Below are 22,587 nucleotides of genomic sequence, written 5' to 3' on the forward strand. Positions count from 1 at the left end.
TCCCAAACATAGGTATTTCCAGGTCATAGGGTATCAATCATGAGCACAGTCAACACTAACCATGAAGAGAAGCTTGGGTGAGGGAATAATTGTGTGCACCTATCAGCTTTTATGTGCTGAAGTTATATAACCCTACACATACCCACCCCCTCTGCCTAACTACCAATCTCACAGAAGGGAGGCACTTCTCACCCAAAGTGCAGAAGGCTCCATTAACTTAGTAAGGAGCCTAGGTTAATCTCTGGGAGTAGTCTGGGTATATATGAACCAGCATGAATGGAAGAATGAAGGAGGTTGTTGCAGATCCAGTTTCAACATGGAGTCACTGACTCCAAAGAGCCATTATACTTCAGATGTTAATCGAAGTCCATTTCCAGTTTAAGAAAAATATTCAAAATCTGGGCATACTGGTATACATCTGTAGTCCTAGGGCTTGGGAGGTGGAGAAAGGAGGATCAGTTCAGGCCAACCTTAGCTATATAGTGACTTTCAGGCCAAACTGGGCTATATGAGATCTAACAAAACACACACACACACACACACACACACACACACACACACACACACATTAACTAAAGACCTATGCTGGGTTCAGGCAACTTCTGTGAAGGTGTTGGGGTAAAAGCCTGTGTTCATGATCTCTGTACCTGCTTTCATGGTTGCAACAATGACAGGAACTTTGTCTCTTGAGATGTAAAAATAAATAAGAGGAGACCACTGCCTTTAAGGGCTCTGAGCAGTCCATAGAAAGGGACGTAGAGAGTGTGGGACTCAACCCATTTCTTAGTTAGATCAGGAACTCATTCACATCATACTACATCAGTAAGAGGTCTGTGTAGGATGACTTAGGACAGCAATGGAATGAAAGTTACAGAGCTTCAGTACACCCTTCTCAGATGGAGCAGAGAACAGATCACTCTCTTCAGAAATATATGCACCTTCTCAGTCCTAGAAATGACAGGTCAGTCCATACTCTCATCTGCAGGCCAGTCACTCCATCCACCCAGGATCCACACCACTGTAGCTTCCCCTAGTGCTTTTCCTTCAGTCCTACCTCAGTCAGTAGAGGGATCAGCACTTCCTGTTAAGCAGCCATACTGTCTACACATCAATCCCACTACTTTCAAGGTCTCTCACTTCTCACTGTACAGTCGTCTGGTCCCCAGCCTCGTCTGTCCACAGCTACTAACTTCTTTAAGCATCTCTACATAAAGACTTTGGGCCTGTTCTTACAGGAGACAGAAAAATGCCAGGGAATGGCATGTAGACCAGGAGCATTTTTCCTGTCCTCTCATGTCCCACTTACCACTGTATTAGCTGAGCTATGAACACCTGTGATGCCCTGCAGCTGGTGCAGAAACAATCCAATTCACTGCATAGTTCCCAAGTAGGAAGCTCACTGGCCATCCCATGTCCGTGCTAAAGAAACGACTGAAAATAAAATCAATATCTGCTTCCAGAGACACATGTGGACTGCATTCTGAATGGTGTCAATTTTAACAGGGATCACATGCCCAGAAGGAGAAATCCAGACTGAGGTCCAGATTTACAAACCAGTGCTCCTCTTCATTGAGATGATGGTACTTCCAGCAAACTCTAACTCAAATCCATTCCTTCAAAGTCTTAGTTGGGTGTTAAGGGGTTATGCCAAAGTCCAATGAGATGACGTCCATCTAATTAGCTGCAAAAGGACATAACAATAGCTAAGTGTGCATTAATGCCTACTTGTGCCAACACTGGTATTAATGTACTGTTTAACTTACTTCATCCTCAAAATAACCTGTGAAATTATAGCTTCTCACCTACATTCATAATCATGACTTAGAGCAAAATAGTATACAAGTAGTGTATGGTAGTTTGAACTTAAGAGATTACAGGTGAGGAAATGGCTCAGGAAGGATTAGATATAAGGAGGCATTTTACCTTTGAACCCTGTCTCTGACTACTGAACCATTCTACCAAGCTAAGTCAGAAGTCCTGTGTCATTTGTATGTGTCTGTGCGCATGTGTAATGGATTGTGCATATGTACAAAGAGTTTGCAAAGCTGCTAAATCAGCTGTCTCACTGTGTGGGTCAAGGCTGTTAACAAGAGGTTCTTGTTTATTTTTGTTTATGGATAACAATTTGTTTTCTTTGAAATAGGGTCTCACACTGTAGTTTATTAGTCTATCTTGGTATTTACTATGTAGCCCAAACTGGCTTTGAATTCATGATAGTCCTCCAGCCTCAGCCTCCAGAGAACAAGATTATGGGTGTGCCTACTTACGCTCTCACAAATTTTTTTTTCTGCCTAGAAAACAACCTAATAATTATAATTTTGAATCCTGCTTTCACGATCCTAAGTCCTTTTCAACTGTTCATCATGATTCATTTGTAATGCTTTATTTGAATTCTTGTTCCTTCCTTACAATGATAAGTTATAAATATTAGAAAGAGTTAAAAATACATAAACTTGTTTCAGCTTTGATTTTCCTGGAATTTATCTTAGAAAAATCACAGAAACTTGCCTTTCTCATGACTTCCATTTTTGAGGTCATGGGCCACCAGCCTTCTGAAAACTAGACCACCAGGTTGCCATTCCTGTCCTCCCAGGAGTGTGATAGAAACAACCCTCTGTGATATTCATTTCTTCCCCACTGAGGACAATGAAACCATAGCCCGTGGGTGTTTGGATGGAAACAAAGTTGAGAAGCGGGCAAGGGCACTTGGGCCCATCCACGTGGGTGGCGGATGGGAACCCAGAGAGCTGCACCCTGGAGGGGATTTAAATAACTAGCATAGTAGAAGGCCAATGACCAGCCGACAGAGGTCTTGCTGAGTGAGTGGAAGTCAGCCACATGAGTGTCCTGTGGGATGGAGCCTATGGCCTAGCTTCTTGGGAACCTTGTGTGAGCCTGAGAAAATATTCCCTAATAAAGAAAAGCACGCATAAACAAAATGAGATGCATGTGTGAGGAGGAATAAGTAATATAAAGACCAAAGAAGAGCAGACGTGTCACGGCTAAAATCTGTGGTGGGAAGAACCCGTCCTGCTGGGAAATTGCATCCTAGTACTTAAGCTAATGCTTTCATGCTCTTTCCTTAATAACACTTTACACCCTCTCCTTGGATCTTAATTTTTTTGACAGAAAGATTGGGTACCATCTCTCTACTAGGGATCAACTGTTATTAGTAGTTCTAGAGAAGAATATCCTGCCTGCCGAAATAGCAAGTACCATATTCTGTTTCAGGGTCTTTCAGTTATGCCTTTTTCTCTTTTTGCAATGGTTCCCTTTATATGAAATCAACCACACTGACCATTTCAAAGTTCTGTCCAAAAAATAAAAACATGTGGCCATGGCCTGACCAGCCAACTGTAGCCAGACCAGAGGCAAGACACCCAAGCACCTGCTGCAGGCCCCACCATGATAACGGTGGAGGGCATGGTGGAGAGATGAAAGAGAAAGTGAGGCCAAGGGGTTCAGACACTGTGGAGAAAGATGGAACTGGAATCTAGACAGCAGTGAGGAACAGGTGGACATGAGGAGGCCATGGTAAGGTCCTGGCCTGGCCTGCCACCAAGGGCTACGTTGGCTCTGTGGTCCTGCTGTAGCTGGGTCCTGTGTTGATGTCTGTGACCCAAGTTACCACCAAAGGCCAAGTGGATGTCCGTGATCTGGGCTGCCACAGGTGACCATGTGTCTCTCTCTGAGGGCTAGGCTGCCTGGGGACCACATGCTTATCACTGCCACCTGAGGCCTTGGGGACAACTGGGCCCATTCTGCTGCCCGGAGCCCTGTCTATGTCAGCCAGAGACTATATTGATGTCCCAGGAGCGTGTTACCACCAAAAGCCATTCAGATGTCATGTCCCTAGTCTGGACTCCCATCTGAGGCACTGTGTTGAGCTGGCCCAGCCCTTCCCTGGCCACCATACTCAAGAGAGCTAGCACAGTATAGAAGACCCTGACAGCTGGGGAACAGGTGAGCCAGCCCCAAGGGCAAGAGCATGGGAGAGCTAGCACTGCCCCTAGTCTGTTGTGGGGTGGCTTGGGTGACAGAGAGATGCCCTCTCCCCTTACCTCTCACTGCCTACGGCAGGTGGGAGAGCTGGTCCTGAGGTCATAGAGCAGTGGAAAAGCTAGCTCTGTCCCTCACTGGCTGCAACACTCAGGAGAGTGGACCCTTTACCTTACCTGGGCAGTAAAGCACAGCTGGCCCTGGGGGTAAAGGTATGCATGAGCTGACCCCAAGGATATGGGAGCAGGAGAGTGACCCTCCCCTTACCAATTGTGGCATCGGGTGAGCTAACCAGAGAAGTGCAGGAGAGCTCACCCTGGTGGTATGGGTGTTTCCAGGCCCAGATCCAGGGCTTTGTGTTGGCCCACCTCAACACCTACCCTATGTATGATTTGCTGGGGTACATGAAAGGGCCAGCCCTGCAGATCCAAATTTGCAGGATCTCTACAACACATGGCAATAGTATATCCAAAAGGAGCTCCTGTGAGGATCCAGTATAGACAGTGCAGCAGAAGCCAGAGACATTGAAACAGACTCATTGCAATGAATTTTTACAAGTAAAGATATGTGGACAAAAGGGTATACTGTGTGACACACTGTGACACTCTACAGATTCCATGACAAGATTTTTTTTTCAATTTTATCTTCTTTTCTTTTCTTTTGAGGTGAGGTTGTAAGGGCAGAGGGTGGATATGAAGGGATGGGAAGATGAGTGGGACCGGGGTGCATAATGGGAAATTAACAAAGAATCAATAAAAAGTTTTAAAACATAGAAATATGTAACTTGGTCCAGTATTAGAATCATTGTGCAACACATCTGCCAAAGAATGTTTAGGGAAACATATTCTTTCTCTTTGCACCTATGAAGTCTGTCATGCAGCCAGATTGTCCAGAAGTTCCTAGAACCATCCTTGTTGGGCACACAAGGGGCTGGATGGATAGCTTAGTTTTCTTTTAGACATACTCTAATGTACAGGATAAGAACTACATTAGCCATATTCCATATGAAGCCTTCAGAAATGCAGAGATCCATGCAAAACACTGAGTTAGAAATGAAACTGCTTGCTCTTCATTAACCACCAGTTAAATCTGAAGGGATCCTTGCTTTTTGAACATGGATAATATAGAAAAGACTGAATCTTCCCTTATCAGAAACACTTTGGAGTTAAAGTAAAAAAGGCCCAAGTCCTGGGGTAGACATGGTTGTAACTCTGCACATGTAAAAAACCAAAACAAACCAAAACAAACTGGCAAGGCTGGAATATCATAGACATGGACAGATGTGGTAAGACACTGAACTGAGCACGGTGACAGTGATCACAGCACATAGTAGGTGGAAGCAGAAAGATTGGATTTTAAGGTCATCCTTAACTACATAGCAAGTTAGAGGCTAGCCTATGCTTCATAAGCCCAATCATCTCAAACAAACAGACAAGCAAGCAGACAGAACAATTATGAGATTAAATTTGGCAGGAAGATTAACTGGAAATGGGCAGAGGGTTTAGAAGACATTCTTGGTTTCACATTAGAAAAGATTCTCACACTGCTCCAGCGGGATTTTATGCTCAGCTTCCATTACATGTTTACTGACCACCATCAAATAGATAATGGTGCTATAAGAGTGTGGCATAGCCACTAGAAATATCACTAAACTCAGGGAAAGCCTGCCCTGCGTAGCGACTCCTCCTCAACTGCTGTGTGTTCAAAGCCTGCATGCTGGGGCACAGGCCAGTCTTGATGCTTTCTATGTTTGCTGCAAATACTCAACTTCCGCCTTCATATGGCTGTCATGATCGTTGCATTTATACCCCTGAGGGCTATGGTAAGGGTTAGATGAATGTAAGTGGCCTTTGTCGCATGGAAAGCCTAGTAGAAGTGGAGCTGTGTTTGTGACATTCACTGAAGTTTTGCTGGTAAGAGCAGGGTTTGGGGAAATAATACAAACACTCAGCCATGGGAGACTGCCTGAGAAATTGTGCTGCATTTGTCTCATGAGACACTGTGAGATTTTAATGAGTTCGATTATATGAACCTAACCAATCATCTCAAGATATGATGTCACACAAAACACTACAGGATCCAGAGATTTGCGTAGTGTCATTTTGTATTTTAAAAACACCTTTATTTGTGAGTGGTTGCCAGGGAAGGCAAGGCCACAGGGGAAGGCAATGGAGAGATTGCCTCAGAGGGGAGAGATTCTTTTGCATAGCCTAGTGGCAGATGGTCACAGGGCATGGTAATATGCATGCCTGTGTTCTTCCTTAAAAGTAATGATGATCGTGTTCATATTCACTGAATCTTTGCAGAGGAACTCTGCAGACCAGCATAATAAAAGCACCCCAAAGACACAAGCTGAAAGTGGCTCTGTGGAAGAAGAAAGAGTCCCACTCGGATCGTGGCGTGTTCCCTAGACATGCGTCAGGGACACAGCAGAAGAGAATGCTGAGGTAGAGTGTAGTGGTATATGGTATAATGATGTCCATACAAAGCACAGGATAGCTGGCCCTCTGAGAGAATGGGGCTCTCACATAGAGCTATACAATCCAAACACATGGAAGGGGACACAGAGACAGGATGCTCCTTGAGAATAAGCCAAGATACTTGATGAGCATTATAGCACTGGCTTGGGAAGAAGCGCTGAAGTCTCGGTGCATGCATGGTGCAACCCTGTGTGAGTGGACAGAAGAAGATGTTCCCAGACATCTTCAATATGCTGCTCAGCCCTCCCAGAGCCTCATGAGGAAGCAGAGGTGAAATCAGTCCACAGCAGAGGGTCTATTCCAATATGGTGTTTTGTGAGCTGGTGGGTGGTTCGAAGGATGATCTGTAAATTACTCAGCTCTTGCCCACATTTTCCATGTATCACTCTGTAGGAACCTGTCCCAGGCCCTCACCCAGCAGGCTACTGGGCCAAGGCTACTGGGTACTGCTGCTTCACTACCCTGGAGGGCAGGTAACACCCATGCAATGCTACTCAGCCTGCTGGAAGCCTGCGTTAGAGCCCACACTCTCCACAGAGTGAGGGATGCGGCTCATCTCCAATCATTTCATGGGAGAATCACACGCCTGACTCTCATTAATGCTAATGGCAGCTTCTTACATAAATTTTACAGGGAGAGAATGTGGGAGGCAAGCCACTTTCTTTTACTCCTCACAGGTTTTCTTACCACAGGCTTCATCCCTCTAGTCTGGAGCTGGCTTCTGTGTGTTATCAGGTACCTTGCACTCGAACTGCCAACTCTCTTTACTACTTGGTGATGGACTGTAAGCAGCACTCTGTGCTCACGTGTTCAAACACCTCCTACTTGTGCCATCCGCCTGGCAAGCACAGATATCCAATTAGTGCAACGGATCCAATGAATCCCCATGTGTCGCTTATACCTGCTGTGAATGTCACTCTGCTCAGTGATAATGGGGCCTGGTCCCAAAATAGAGGGAGGGAGTAGAGGGCCAGGAAGACAGAGTCCTCAGTGAGAGCTGAAGTATATTTAAAATGACTACAGACACCAGCCCCTTCTGAAGAGAGAGCCAGCCTGTGATGCCAATGTGAGTTCAGGCGGAAGAGGCTAGATGTATCTGTCACCTGGTCTCTATCCTCTCTGGGTACAAGAGGACGACGCTCCACATGCTCCTGTTACCCAGCATCCATTCTTTCCCCAGAAAGATATAAATATGAAGCACAAAGAAAAAAGAATCAGTCTCTGTTCTTCAAAATGATAATCTGTGTCTTCCTCTCTGTTTTAAGTATCTTCAGTGGTCAATTTGATCTAAACCTTTAGTCAGCTGGAAAGAGGAAGAACTGGCTCCATCAGACTGGCCTGTTGCCATGTATCTGCTGTGATATTTTCTTGATTGTTGATTGATGTGGAAGGGCCAAGTACACTGCAGGTAGTGACACTCTGAGTAGGTGGGCCTGGTATATACAAGAAAGGTTGCTGAAAATGAAGCTGGAAGCATGCCTGTAGTCAGCGGTCCTCTCTGTTTACTCCAATTCTTGCCTCCACATTCCTGCCTCCAGATTCCTGCCTGGAGTTTCTGCCTCGGCTTCATGATGGGTTTTAACCTATAACTCAAATAAGCTCTCTTCTTTCCAAGTTGATTTTGGTCTTTACGTTTATTGCAACAAGCCAAAAAACTTTCCAATTAATCAAATATCCCCTTGGTCCCAACTATGGCCTCATCTCTGACAAAGATGACATGAAAATCAGCATTTGTTCCTGGATGTTCAGATGACAGACTTTTGCACACATACTCACAACTCACACCTTTATCCCCCATACCACAAACATCACCGGGCACTGAATGACCTGGTGCAGGCTTCTCTGCAGATTTTGTTGGTGGGTATGGGTGGGTGTGTACACAGGTGCACACATTTTGGGGGTGACAGTGTGCAGAGCAAAAGACACCCTTTGTGAGCCTTCTTCCAGGCTGGGACAGAGACTAACCCATGGTCTGAGCACACCACTGGAGCCTGGGTCAGCCAGTACTAAACAGAAAGCCTGATATTTGAGGAAAGAAAAAGGCTAAGATGGGTGGCCTCCCTCACTGCGCATGGAAGAGAAGGGAAAAGAAGCTGTGGAGTAAGATGCTTAGAATGGTTCCACAGCATATCCAAGAAATGACATATCCAAGGCAGGTTTAAGCGACTACTTTACCAGCAAAAATGCTACCATACTGCAAGCCTGGACCATGCATGTTATCTCATATGACCCTCATGCACCTGGAATGATGGCAGTCATGGTGACTGTTCAGCAGAGGAAGTCTCAAAGACATAGGTTGGTACAGAGCTAGGCTAAGGCTGGAACTCGGGCTTTGGAGGCCCTGCTCTTAACGGCTACTCAGTATGACTCCCCAGGGACCAGAGTGATGAGAATGTGAGGAAGGATTAGACAGGCGTGTTCTTCAGCAGTGGAGGGCCACCATTTACAGGCCCAGGGACCCTACACTCCAGCCCTGCAGAAGCTATTGCTGTCATGGGTCTTTTTCTGATATAGCAGTAGGCACAGTCTCTAAAGACAATGAGGAATGGAACAAGGCTTGAGTGTATTTTAGGGAAAGCCAGGCAGGAGGGTAGCAAAGGGGATTCATGCAAGCACATGACTACCAGAGGCAACAGAGACTCATGTAAGTAGGGTATGGTCTTCTGGTATATTCTGGCCTTATCCTAATGAAGACATAGCACAGTAGGAAATAAAACTGAGGGTTGTACTTCTTGGGAGAAAACTAGTAACAACAAGCCAGGGAGTTCACAGGCTATTACAGTGATTCTACAATAACTCTACAACTGGTATGAACAAGATGAGGTACTGAGGGCCTGCAAGAAGGTAGCAGATCCACTGCAAGAAACATTGGCCCTTGTATGTTTGCTCAACAGCTTGTTGAGGTCAAAGTGTGGGAGAAAGAAAGCAAAGAATTTAGGAGGGTAGAGCCCTGGCAGAACCATGAGTCTGTGGTGACAAGCATGGTATTTGCTGTGGGCAGGAAATTGCTGCAGAGAAGTCAAGGGATCCAGGCTTTGGAGGGGCCATTGGAATGGAGACAGACATCTTGTGGACTATTGCAGAGGGTGATTTGGCAACAGTCCCTGTAAACTAGGAGCTAAAGCCCTCAAGGAAGGTTTCAGGGACCACATGGGGAATATGTGTGAGGTTAAGGTGAGCAGAGAGTCAAAGCTTCAGAGAGAATAGGCTGGAATCCAGTACCAAGCATTTCTGTCCAGCTTCTACCCAGGTGTCAGGCCTGCTAGAGGTTTATGGAGACAACATGAAGATGCTGAGAAGGTGGTTACAAGGAGAGGACTCCCAAGAGCAATCCAGAGGTGAAAATTCAAGAAAGAGGGAGAATCACAAGTTAGGGTGAAGATATGAGAAGGCAAGGACAGCTGACCTGAGAACATAGAGCCTAGGATAGCAGAAGCTAAGCATGCAGGGGTTGCAGCTGGGAGCTGGGAATAGAGATGTAGGCCATCAGCCTAGAGCAATGGATGGACGGAGGCCTGGAGTGCTGAGGCTGAGTCGGGCCCTGAGTAGAGTGCCAAAGCCCTTTCTTCATTTGTGCCAAGACTCTGAAAGAAAATAATGAGCAATCTAATGAGATTTCTGTTGTAATTTATCCTTCATTAAAGATAGTGTATCAGAACAGAGTTTCTAGAAGAAAATCATGTGACTAAGTTTAAAAGTTGTGGAAATAACTGTTGAAGTATCAAAATAATACTCAAATGTGACCTAAATTCAACAGGTTATCTTTCAGTTGGGTACCATTTTCAGTGTTCTTCCCAAGCTTGGTACCACGCTGCAAGGCTACCCATAGCCTAAAAACCAAAACTCTATCCGTGAACTACCTTCATAAGTGAGCTAGAGATGTCGACAGGGGCTGCACTACACAATTTTTTTCATGATGGCTTCAGTACAGAACACCTGAAGAAAGACCCTTTCACAGCCAGAGCCTCAAGTTCAAAGGCCTGCATATGCTGGATAAACTACCAGAATCTGGCTACAGACAGCTGAACTGCACATGTCTGACTTCAAACCATCTGCTGAGTCACATGTGGTATGGCATGAGTATAATCCCAGAACTCACAAGGCTGAGGCAGGAGGTACATTGCAGTTTAAGCTAATTAATATAAAAAGACTCTGTAAAAAAGAGAAAAATCTGCTAAAAAAATCTACATAACAGAGGAATGTTGAAACCCCAGCTATGTAGAAAACCTCCAAGGAAGCCAGGGTATGTAAAGACACAACAGAGCCAAGATACACCACAGTCAACAGATGGGAGAATGGGTGGTACTGCCCAAAGTTAGGTGGAGCCTTGACAGAGGGTCTTTGTGGTGTTCATTCGTTTGATAAATAACAAGGGATATTTTTAAATATATCAGTTCATATCAAGGTTCAGGTCACCCTGCAATGCTTTGAGCCACACTCTGCAGCCATTCTAATGACCACGGTCAACAGACCTGTAATTCCTCTCCCCCTGCCCCAGCAACTGAACCCATTGAAGGAGAGACAAGGGGCTTTGGGCTGGGTACAGGTGACCCTGTGTGTAGCAGCCGCACAATCTCCACCATCTTGCAACTGTAAATTTAGGCCATGCAGTTTAGTTCCCACCTTTCTCCAAAGCCTCAACTAAATGAAAAAATACAGTGTAGTCAGAAGACATGCAATCATTCACCAAGAGATGATTTATATTCACCTACTATATAAGACTGTGGGAGGGTCAAACCTCAGGTATTTTCAGTTGTGTGTGTGTGCAGAAAGGCCAGCCTAAAATATGCCACTGTTCTTTACCAAGACTTTTTTTTTTTAATCTCCTTTTGCTCTTCTTATTTTTCTGATTCTAAGCACACTGGTTACTATAGCAATAGTATCAGTAGGAGACACTTTATAGATGTGATAGGAATCAGTTACTCGTTGACAAATTTTTAGCTTCACATTGACATAATGATCGGTGAAGCAAAATAACCTGCCCCTGAGTACAAATGCTTCCACTTTAGATGCTCAGGTAATTGACCCCAGTAACCAGCCTGCAGCAGAGATTCGCAGCTCACAATTTCACTATAATGTGTCATAATACTCTTTCTAAAATATTACATTTATAATTTTATCTAAAAGGAGGCCAAATGCTTCTTTTAAAGAAGCCGTATTCTCAATTCTCCGGAAAATGTTGGATTCCCAACTTAAAAGAAACGTAGATTTAAACATATACTTGTAATTAGTTTTCCTGTAATGATATTCAGGTGCATGTTTGCAAGTACACACTCTTATGTCAGTCAGCTGTTGGTCAGGAAGGTGCCTGAGTTTGTCCAAGTTCTCATCTGCACCATTTAGGGGCATGCACCAACTCCAAGGGAGAGGGATCCTTTTTAGATCACCCAGGGTGAAGACTGAGACTCCATCTTTGTCCAATTTTGTCTTTTTCCATCCATCCAGGAACAGTGGGAAATGCCTAGTATAGGCCTATTGTACGTGTTTGTAATACCCACAAAAGGTACTGCATGTATGTAAAACTTTATTACCTGCCAAGAACCCAGAATGCACACCCCTAATATCCAGTATTGAGGAGAGACCTCTCCCCTACCCTTGTTGCTATACACAGCCCACTGTCCAATGCTAAGGATAGATCCCCTGATTCATATGCACATAAACTAGTAAACCCTTTGTTCCTAAACATACAAGGTTAAATAATCAAAATACCAGGGCAAAAGAAATTAAGTTGAAGCAGTAACCTATTCCTATCATCACTTGCAGCCAATACACTGCAGGTAGGTTCCTCCACAGGAATGTAGCCACAGCTGTCCTCACTTGGAGAAAACACTCCTCCCTCCCACACACACATGCACAGTGTTACAATCATACAGCCAACACACTGAAGGAAGATTCCTTCATGCAGAGATTACATTCCACAGGAGTATGGCCATAACTGGCCTCACACACAACAAATATTCAGCCTTCGTATGTTTTATGTCTGCATCCTCTGGATACCCACCCCTCTGGATAGCCAGGCATGAACCATGATCACCTGGTTTCATACTAGTTATACCTGTATGTTTAGCAGTCATTCTACTTGGAACAGCTCTCAATGTTCCTCTTCAAGCCTTAAGACCCTGGATATGCTCTACTGTATAAGGTATTGCCACTCAGGTATGACACATCTTTCTCTACCAAAGTGCCCCAGTCTTCGTTGGAACTTTGTCTTGTTTTAATGATCATAGAACTTGTGACCTTCTCTAGATTCAAGATCCCATCCATTCTTTGTCATTTATCATATTCGTTATGAATGAGTCACATTTTCTCATGTTTAATTCAACTTTAGACATTCCTTCAAATGACAAACTTTTCATCTTCTAACAGGAAAGAGGTCAAGGCTCTGGTAGTTGACTAATTTATTGAGGTGAAGATATATCTGTATGACACAACACAATCATACATAGAATTATCACTCAACTTTCTTTGTGAGACTGAGGCTTAAATGCTACAATTGATGAGAGAAAGTACTGTGAAGCACAAAGTAGTTCTTAATTATCATTAGCATCAGGGCAGGACAGACATGGCGTGGACCTCTATGCATCAGCAGGATATATTGGTTGTCTTCTAAGTGCTGTAGCTGACTCAAGTCCTGGAAATAAACAGAGAACAAGGTCATTAATCAGGAACTTGGAAGCAACAGAGGACAATATCAGTGGGACAGTGCATGCAAGTTACTAAACAGCTGTGGTCCCAGTGTGTGCAGCCATGATTAGAGGAACATCTAATAAAGATGAGATCCAGGATGTCAAGGAAGCCTTTGGGTGAAATGTTCCTGTGCACAGTCCTGAACCTAAGTGGGTTTTAGTGAAGAGGAAAAAAAATGGAGAAGTATGTACTTGAAGGCTGAGTGTGGGAGGAGGTGGGCAGTTGAAAAGAGTCAGCAGGAGAGGAAGTTAGAGAGGTAAAGTAGGCTTCATTATTACCAATCTCACTGTTCTGAAACCTACAAGAATAATGCTAAGCAAACAAGCAACACACTCTCACTTAGGGTTGATGGTTCAGCATGAAATGGTGATTGAGTGAGACAGACTGCTGGCAGGGGTGACAACCAAGAATATAGTCATCTATTCTAGGGCACTAGTCAAACCAACAGAGGATCCTGGCAAAGGGTGTCAGGCAGCACAGATAGAAATGGGCCAATTGAGAGATACCAAACAGTCCACCCTGACAGAGTAACAGCCCATTGGGAGACAGTGGGAGTGGGGTGCTATATAATAGAAGCAAAGCAAAGGAGGACCAACCTTCCCTGATGGCAGGTGCCAGTCACAAATGTAGGCAGAAAGATGAGACAAGAAGGGAGCTGAATAAGAACAGACTCTGGCCAAAGATGTGTGGGAGTCCGGGCTACAGAATTCATCTTAGGTTTAAAGGTTATCTCCAAACTCTAACTTGGCTAAAGTGACAGGCAATGAAAGAAGACATTCTTTCTTCTAGTTAATCAATGACAGTGCACATCTCTGAGAATTCATGAGATACAAGTAACTGAAGACAACTTCCAGGGCACAGCAGAGAAACTGGACACAATTTTCAGGATACTAACTTAACAAGAATCCAAACCAGAACTTAGGGCTCCTGAAACTCTGCCTGTTCTGTTTTCCCTGGTTAGTGTCTGAAAGAAGAAGTGTAGTATTCATCAGCAGTGAGATGATACCCTTTCTCCCCAGCAGATAACCTCCATAGCACATGGTGTGATCCCACAGGGCTGCAGGGACCAAGCACACAGTGTCCCTTAACCATTTCTAGTGGGAAACAGCCAGCGACTGACACTCACTTTTCCTGGAATATTCAGGAGATGGATGCTGCTGCCTAGCGCCTCTATTAGAAGGAAAAAGCCTAAGATGGGACTTAGAACGTGCAGGCTTAGTCTTGGCATCACCCTCATATATTGAAAAATGAAGCTTTTTCCTCTCACTGACCAACAGCATGGTGCGGAGTGTGGAATGTGGCTAGTCTCTCTTGAAGCCTCTCTGTTTGCCTGTAATGTGGGTGCTGGCTTGCAGGCAGGTGAGGGGCTCAGAGGGAATCACCTCCAGATGCTTTCCTGTATAATATTAATAGGTCACAAGACTTTTCTAGGTCTCACCTTGTTATTGCAGTTTGAAAATGGGGCTCTTAAGCCTGATTTGGCTCTTGGTCTGGGGTGTCTCTTATTTCTTGCACATCAATTACTGCCATGTAAAGTGGGGGAAGATTTCAGTTGGTAAGGTGCTTGTCATGCAAACATGAGGACCTGAGTGTGATATCCATCTTCTATGTAAAAAGCCAGGCATGATGGTCCATGCTCATAGTCCTACTCCTGAGGAGGTGGACACACATGGATCCCTGTGGTGCCCCGGATCATCAGTTTTGACCAAAGCACAAGCCCCACAGTCAGTGAGAAACCCTGTCTCAAAAGCATGGTGGAGTAGGGGCTGGATGGATGGCTCAATAGTTAAGAGCCCTTACTTTTTTGCAAAGGACCCAGGGTCAGTTCCCAACCCGTATCAGATGGCTCACAACCATCTGTATCTTTAGCCAAAGAATCTAACACACTCTGGCCTCCACAGACACCTATATGTACCTGATGCACATAAACTCACACCAGGACATATACATATAGATTAAAGTAAATAAGGCTTTAAAACAAATACAGAGTGGAGAACTCTGGGAGAACAACCCATGAGACCAACCTCTGGCCTCATATGTACATGAATGCACATATGCATGTTTATATACATACATGTTTACAAACTTGCAGACAAAAAAGCATGCACATGCATACATATGTGCATCTAAATGTATACATGAACATAGCACACACAAGTATATACATATACATGCATTTATGCACATGCACACATGCAATGCACACATGTATACACACATTCACACAGATACATCCATGTACATAAACACATGCACACAAATACACATGGATTTATGCACATGCACACATGCAAGGCATACATACATACACACACACACACACACACACAGATGGTAATAACACTCCTTCACTCCTTAAAATGTAGAACACTAGAAAAACTTGTATTTCACATAATTTAGCAGAGACGGTATGGATCTGATTTAATTTTGAAAGGTGAAACACAAAGAGACTACACATCCAGGAGACCTGGGTTAGTCATCTGGGTAAGAAGTCACAACAAAGGCATCCAACAGACCTTCCGGCTGTGATAGGAAACAACGATGAATCATATCTGTCTGATCTGGGTTGCATGCTTCTGTCGTCTACATTATCCTTACAGGGGTTTTCCCAAATCAAACTTCGTCTCAAGACACTACTGAAGAAAAGCACATTAGTCACTCTCCCATTGTTTCCAAGGCTTCACACGCCATTCACAAATAAAGCTAAAATCCCTTTAACTTACTTCTACTTGTTTACCTGCCAGTTAAGATGAGTGATTTCTCATTAATATTTTTGTAAGATTTAGCACATAAAACAATAGCCGGCGAAAGTGAGTAGTCACAAGACATGATAATGAATGAGTAACAGCTTTAGGGGCATCATGCTCCAGGAAAACACACAGGGCTGTGCAACAGCCAGTTGTTCGCATGTACTTAGGCAGGAGAGATCAGTCACTCCTGGCACTGGGGAGATGATTCAGTGAGTTACGGTGCCTGCTGCACAAACATTAAGACTTGAGTTAGGATCACAGCATCTGTGTGGAAAGCCAGGCATGGCACACCTACCTAGAACCCCAGCACCGAGAGACAGAGCCAGGCAGACCTTTACAATTCACTGGCCAGCCAGTTTAGCCCACATGACAAAGTCTAGGTTCAGTGAGAGAGCCTGTCTCAATGGGCTAAAGTGGAGAGAGAGTGAGCAGGATATAACTAATACCCCTTTCTGGCTTTTTTACACAAAGGCTCATACATCTGCACACACATGTACGCCTAATTCCAATTTGAGATCACTCAAGTGTGAGGACAGCCTCTGTGGGAGAGACGGCATCTAGATGCAGACTCCATGTGTTTAGGTAGCGGTGTGGAGGCCTTGCCATGATTGTTAGAATAGCCCAAAACAATGGTGAGTGGTCCTTTCTGAGGAAAACTGGTGAGGCCTGGCAGCTGTGTTCTTATTAAGGTGATGAGCTTCCGGTGAGAGGAGAGAAATGAATAGCTTCTACTGCTGGTGTTTAATCCAGACACCATTCTTCCCGTGGAGCCCTGGACTTGCCGCTCACAGATTTCCTCTCTTTGGAATCCTCGAATGTTTGGGAGAGGCTCGCACTTCCCTGTGCTGTCACAGATCGCATCTTCTCTACTTCTGCCCAGTCCTGGGCACAGTCTTCGCGTCTGTAACGCGGGTGGCAATGGTACAGTGATAAGCGAGCCCCACATTTCTCTGTGCATGCAGGTCATGTGCAGAAGACCCAGTAGACCTTACCTGGACATGCATGTGGCACAGCATAACTCCAGCAGTACACATACAAATCTACAAAGCATTTCTGTAATAGACCCAGTGAGGGCCGTGACCCAATTTTATTATTGTGATTAGACAAAACTTTAAACTTTCAATCTCTCGTGTGCAACACGACACAGAGTAACACTCAGTACATGCTTGTAAGTGAGCCATGCCTGAGGACAGGTGTTGGTGGTGCCACTTCACAGCACCCATGCTGCAAACCCCAGTCTGGCTGTTTGGTTTTCTGTCCCCTATTGCACCTCTCCTGGATGGCATCCTATGAGGCTCATAATTGACTGTTGTAGATTTTTGTTTTGCTTCACGTGTCATGTTCTGAATATTGAATTTGATCATAATTGCAATGGGTCACACTATCTTTTTAAAATTTTTATCCAGTATGCAAGTTTGAGTGCTAGGTGATATGAATGTTATATGTAAATTTATACAAATTGGTATGCTAATGAACCTGCGCCATTGCAGTAGACTTTTGGTATGTGTGAGGGGTTGTCACCCTGTCACAGGGCAGTCCACCGGGGAGCTTGTGCATTATTGTGAGCTCAGTATAACTTAGGCATCTCTTCTCTTATTATTCTCCAAATCTCCCACACCATTCCTGGGGATGACAAAGATCTCACTGGCTGTCTTCCAACCATGTGTCTTTTCCATGTGAAAGTCAGTTTATAACTTTATGCTTACTAATTTAAAAACCAGCTTCCATTCAACAAATACTGTTGGGTATTTTGTGCAAACATCACACTAGGCAAATACAAGGGAGCCTTTCCATTTGAAAGCAGAAATTCATTGAGCCTGAGAGCCACACCATGAATGGAGCATGCATCCCAGGCTAAGATATGTGGGTGATGGTCAGCATGAGGGACTCCTGTGGGGCTATACTATATAGGTAGGGTGCATATACAGCAGAGACGGTTCTCAGTTCATCCTGTTCTACTATGTCCCAGATTTGAGGATACACAGCCAGTTGAGGGAACAAATAAAACTTGAATAGACTATTAGACCCGTCTTACCTTTCTGAGACCCCCAACTGCCAAGTGTCCTTTATGTTGCATTTCTGTCTTCAGTTTAGAGTCAAGTGTGCCCACACTGAAGCAAATACAGGCATCACAGAAAGATAGCTAGGATATGAGTGTAAGCAGAAAGACCTTCCTGAGCAAGACCCTGCAACTGATTAAGACAGCAGAAGGGAGAGTCAGGCTAATGTTTCAGCTTCAGGAGCAGGTGACTGAGGGAATATGGCTGTCAAAGATTTGGCTGGTGAGTTGATTGACAGGGTCTGAGAGCCTGGGAAGGAGCCCACTCAACAGACTGGGTCTGAGGGTAGGGCCTGGGGTGGTGATAGGGTGTAAGGCCTCCAGGACAAGGCAAAACATATTGGCATTGGTTTTTAAGTAAAGGGCCTGGCCTAGAGGTAAAGTCTGTGGACTGAGCCTTAAAATAGAGGGCAGAATCTATGATAAAGGGCAAAGAGACTACAGAGGAAAAACTCCATGACTTTCCTAATTAGATAAAAATGTTAAATTAATGCATTAAGTGAACCTGCCAAGACTGAAAGTGCAGCCTCAAGAGCAGAATTTTGGGCCACATCGACCTGTGGGCAAGAGTAGAGAGAACAGCTTGGAGACTGTCAGGGGCCATCACCTCAGCCAGAGCTGGAAGGGACTTTAAGAATAGAGGAGCAACCCAGACAAGCAGACATCATGGAAGGCTGACTTCTGAGAAAATGTTGTTAGGCAGAGTAGTGGCAGAAGGTAGATAAAATATGATAATTTTTAGATTACAGTCATGATAAAAAATTCAGAATTATTTGAAACTGGCATTTGTTTTGAGGGGAGTATTTTAAAATACATGAAAAAGATCTTCTCAAAAGAGAATCCAAGCTTTCCAGATATATATAAAAAATGAGCTGACAAAATAATTCTGCCCTCAAGTTTTGTTTTAATCAAGGGGCTTTAAAATTAGTAAATTTTAAAAGGTTCTTTGTACCACAAGTAAGATACAACTTACCTTACTGTCTATTTCTCCTAAGGATACCATAACCTTTCGAATGTTTTGCAATGATGTTAGGGTTTAGGGTTGAAATGGCGACTCAGCAGAGATGAAGTCCCCATTCTTGTCTCTGGATCATGCAACCCAAGCCCAAACCTTGAAAGGGGTGGAATCCACTTGGTGTAAAAAGAGGATTCTCCCACAGCCTCCCAGCATCCTAACATCCATCAAACACTTCATTGATGGGGCAAGAGCCTGGGTCTAGCTTCAACCTCCAGAAATCAGGGTATGGGGGAAATGGTCTCCTTGAATAATAAGCCTGAAGTCAATGCTAAGAGCTTTACCTAAACACCCTCAAGGGACACTCTTCCTTGAGAAACCTGCACCCCTACCTGTCTTTCTCCTTTCTCAAGCTGCTTTCTTCCTCTTGTTCTTGTATCTGTGTGTCTTAGTAGACGGTGTCTCTCCGCGAAGCCCACACCAAGCTCTGGCTGTGTTCATGGGCTCCCTCTCTCTCATATTTAAAGACTATGTTTCTATATTTATCTCCAATCAAACCTGCTTCATAAAGGATAGCTTACAGGTACTAAGACCTCTCCTCTGTTAGAGATGGCCTCTGACAGTATGCTGGACTGGAGACAAAAAAAAATGATGGTCCTATTCTGTGGACAGAACTCAGAACACAGACAAGCCCGAGGAGGGTATGCACACTGAATCCAGGTTGCTGTTGGCCATAGTCCTGAATTAGGCTCAGTAAACAACTCCCATGCCCTTGTGAGGAGCCACAGCTCTCTGGGGCTATGGTTCTACTACTACCTTCTTCTGTTAGCTCTTTCCTACCCCCATCTGGCTCTTGTATCTTCTGGCCACATAGTTGCCATCAGTTCCTATCAGCTTATCATCTATAACTATGGATGACTCTATACCTTCTCCCTTTGTCCTTCCCTCTGACACAGGAGGACTTATGGGCAGGTCCAAACAACTCAATTCTAGCTAGCTAAACTTTGGATGCTACTGGAGCAGTGCTAATTCTTCAGGGAAGGAGAAGGTTCTCCTGGCCTCTGAAGATACCCCATGATGAGAAGCCTCTGGTGGGAAATAGGCAGTTTCACACTAACCTCAACTGTCAGCAATGGCACCACATTGTCAGGTTTGTGGTCAGCATATGGCCATGACCACTTGATCTGCATCTCCATTTAACAGAAAGCCCCACAAAGAGCCATCTTCAATGATACTTGATGCCAGACTAAAAACAAACCTGGACCAAAGAGAGGGGGTTCACAAGCAGTGAAGCACCTCTGAAGCAGAGGACAGACAGTGAAGACAGTGCCTTCAGCGCAGCCCCGGTAGCAGATTCAATGGGCTCCAATTGCAGACAGTTTAATCTTCCTATATCCATTGAGCCTACAGGGTCCATTCTAGAGCTCTGGAATGCTGGCTCCACCTGTGAGGACTTGTCTGCTCCTGGTCTCATCCATGCAGCTGATGGTAGCCTTTGTCCTCCTCTGACTTGGAAAGGCATCCCCCTTTCCTCTACTTCCTTCTCATATCATTCCTCCTGTGCATTTGTATGGACAACCCTTTTATGAGAGTGCTGCCAAACTGGATTAGGAACTGCCTCACCGTCTCATGGCCTCATCTTAACTAATGAAATCTAAATTCACTTAGTCTATGCTTCCATAACAACACGGCCTGGACAGACTAATTTATAAGGAATAGAAATGTGCTTTCTTATCATTCTGGAAGCTGGGAAGTCCAAATTCAGAGGCCCAGTAGACTGGTTACCTGATGAGAGAGGAGATATTGGGATCTCATTCAGCAGAATGCCAAGAGCAAATGGAAGCTCACTCTCATGACCAGTCATCTCTTAAAGTGTTCTACCATGTATATTATCATCTCTGGGCCTTGCTTCTATATTAGTTATCTTTTCATTGCTGTGACCAAATACCTGCCAAGGAGAAGACTAAGGAAGGCATGACTTATTTTGACTCACAATTTGAGGGTACCAGCCATCATGGTTAGAAAGGCATGATGGGACATGACGAGTGGGACAGCTGATCATGTGACATCAACAATTAGGAAACAAAGAGTAATAAGGCTACTACTGAAATACTACAGTGAGGACGTCAACATGTGGATTTTTGAGGGACAGAGTTGAGCCCATCACAGTCAGGTTTGATAAAATGTGATGTTGGCAGCCTTCCTTTTGCAGTGCTAGCCCAGCATCTCTCAGAACCAACATTTCTAGATGGTAGAGAAAAATATCTAGTTCTAAGTCACAGCGGAGAATACTGTTGGACAATCACACCTGGTCTCTGGGCCCTGTGAATAGCTCTCAGGAAGCAGCAATAATTGAAGAAAAAAAAAATGGTCTTGCTGGCTTTAGGTCACAAGACAGCAGGTGACTTTCTTCTGTCACACTTGACTCATTTGACCATATCAACTTACAGCTGGAACTTAGTAAATGTCAGAGGGCAAAAACAGGTTAAAGGACTAACATTCCAAAGCAGCATATCACATGACTTGTCTGGTCCCAAAAGACCGGTGGGCTGCCAGGTAGGAAATCTCTCCCAATAACTACTCTATGATTGTGTTGGGTTTCCTTTTATTTAACAACTTTCAAGTTAGTGCCTGGAAACTACTGAGTTAGCCAAAGGAGGTGACGACTAGACAGACTACTCTGTAAACCAAAGAGCATTTACTCCTATGGACGAGACGCTGATCAACCTAATATATAACTGTTTGTGTGAAGCCATTTGGAGGATGTCCCCAGGTTCATTGACATACACATTCTTCTCTGTATGCAGCGAAGAGTCTCAAGTGTTCTCTGGCAGAGATTCTCTCCTATCTTGGAAGAAATCCTACCCATTTTTAGTAGATGCATGTCTATGGGGTTGCCAGGGCAAAGTCAGGGCATATTTAACCAACATTCTGAGGCTATTCCGTCTGCAGCTGACAAGGGTGCCAATGTGCTGTGTGATATGAAGACATCTGCCTGATAAGCCTTATGAACAAATGCTCTATCCTGCAGGGTTTGGCCCATTCTGTGCCCACTCACATAAAAACATTTTTTTGGGGGGGAACTGCAGCTTATTTAAGTGTCCATGCCCTGCTCAAGCATGGTGTCCTGGCCATAGCTGGAGCTCAGCATAGTTATACACACAGTAAGTGAATGCAAGTATGAACTATGCTGCCTTCCCCACTCTAGGCATCTTGAGATCAGCAGGGTCTTAGTGAAGTGGATAAATGACCTTTTTCCTAAGGACTGTGTCTCAGTGTACTCTGCTACTTACCATCTGTTTTCCAGAATGTTCCAGACCGGGCAGTGGGAGTCTACTTAAAAATAAATTATACCACTCACTCTCTTGCTTAAAGTCCTATATCGGGCTCTTCTGCTGCTCAGAATAAGCCACAGGCCTACCCTGGGGTGTGAGAATCCAGGTTGATGAGGCTTGCCTGTCCTCAACCTCATCTAGGTCAGGTTCTCCATTCCTGCACTCTGAGAACTCCAAGCTCACTACTCTACCCTCTGACCCTATACATAGTACCTCTCCCTCTTGGACTGTAGATTTTCTGTTTCCTCAGTATAGAGTTTCTTTGCTGGTTCCTCACTCAGCTTCTCTGTATCTTCCTTCTAGGGTTACCCAAGTGTTACAG

The 22,587-nt window shown here is 44.5% G+C and overlaps 1 protein-coding gene and 1 long non-coding RNA gene across 14 annotated transcripts in view; one reads left to right on the forward strand and one right to left on the reverse strand.

Moving 5' to 3' along the window:
• The window catches only part of Myt1l (myelin transcription factor 1 like), a 393,059-nt gene that overhangs the window by 203,020 nt on the left and 167,452 nt on the right, over positions 1–22,587 (forward strand). The window lies entirely within an intron of this gene.
• Positions 12,874–22,587, reverse strand: part of LOC110307426 — a 95,320-nt gene continuing 85,606 nt past the window's right edge. Inside the window, exon 5 of the long non-coding RNA XR_002379384.1 lies at positions 12,874–13,110. This is a non-coding gene — a long non-coding RNA (uncharacterized LOC110307426). The remainder of the gene's footprint in view (positions 13,111–22,587) is intronic.

The sequence above is a fragment of the Mus caroli genome, chromosome 12, assembly GCF_900094665.2.
Source record: "Mus caroli chromosome 12, CAROLI_EIJ_v1.1, whole genome shotgun sequence".
NCBI classification, from domain to species: domain Eukaryota; kingdom Metazoa; phylum Chordata; class Mammalia; order Rodentia; family Muridae; genus Mus; species Mus caroli.